This window comes from Mus musculus, chromosome 19 (assembly GCF_000001635.26).
Source record: "Mus musculus strain C57BL/6J chromosome 19, GRCm38.p6 C57BL/6J".
Lineage (NCBI taxonomy): Eukaryota > Metazoa > Chordata > Mammalia > Rodentia > Muridae > Mus > Mus musculus.
Window position 1 is genome coordinate 21950013 of NC_000085.6, and position 1373 is coordinate 21951385.

The window sequence follows — 1373 nt, forward strand, 5'->3', positions numbered from 1 at the left end:
AGTGAGAGGTCTTTAGGCTATCAAGAGGCTGAACTAGAGCAGAATTGTCAGAACCTGATTTCTCCCTTTTTCTGGTTCTATATTTTACTTCTTGACTCATGACATAAGCAGTTTTCTGTTATGTTCTGCCATGATGTGCTGCTTTGCCAGGGACTCAAAACAATGTAGCCACTTGACCATGAGTCGGAATCAGCAGAACCATAAGCCAAACTGAACCTTTTCTTTTCATAAATAAATTGCCTCAGGTACTTGATTATAGTGGTGGGAAGTTGACTGATGCATCATACTTTCATTCCTCTGGAACTGAGTCCATAGACCTGCCATTGTGTAGACCGTGACCACTAGATAGGGCAGTATTATGAAAGAATTTAATGGAAGAAAGCGCTGACTTTCTAGTGATGCACCTCTCTACTTTTTAAAGCTAAGATATTGTTTTTCTTGGACTATTTTGGGTCATCTTAACCATATGATGCTCCTTCAGCATTTTTATATTCATACATTCAGGTCATTGAAGATCTGAGCATCAAAATGATAGCCAATGGTGCTGTTTTGGAAGTTTCTAAAATGTTGGGAGTTGAGCCGGGCTTGCAGAAGTGGGCCCCTTGGAGTGAGGCTTTGAAGAGTATACCCGGCTGCTTGTCCTGTCCTTGCTTTTTGTTCTGATCTGCCACCACATGAGCAGTTTTGGCCATGTGTGTCCACCAGGCTGAGCTGAGCTGCTCTGTTGTGTCTTCCTTGGTGTGGTGAATGGAATTACCTTAAAACCATGAGACAACTTACTGATTTTCTTCCTTAAGCTGTTTCCATCAGGGCGTACATGAGTTTGGCACTAAACACAACTTCTTCAGCTCTGAGGTACATGCTGGACACATGTTTGTCTACAGTTCAGTAGATGATTCTAGTTTACCATGGCAACCTCAGATCTAATGGCTACTTACAGTTATATTGTCCATCTTCTTAGGGTTCCGGAACAAGCCAGAAACCATTTTTTAGAAAAAGTGATTTTACTTAGGAGGTCTATTTTTTAAATTCTAAGAGATTGTTTGTATTTCTAAGAGTCACTGCATAAAATTCCAATTTATAGAATATATCTAGACTCAAATGAATGGAATTTTTAAAAGGAGCAATGCCCAGGCAGGTAGCTGTGTATCACGTGTCGAATGCCATGCAATATTTCCAGTAAATAGTCTAAAATTGAAACAGCAGCAGTAACTGGAATTAACATCTGATTAAAAATTTTAAAAAGACTGTTATTCACCAGAAAAAAAACCTACTACAAATGCTAAATAGTCAAGTTAAATAGATATGTTATTATTACTTTCTTACATTTTTTTTGTTATGGGTATAATTTTTTAAAGAGCTTATTATGTTGT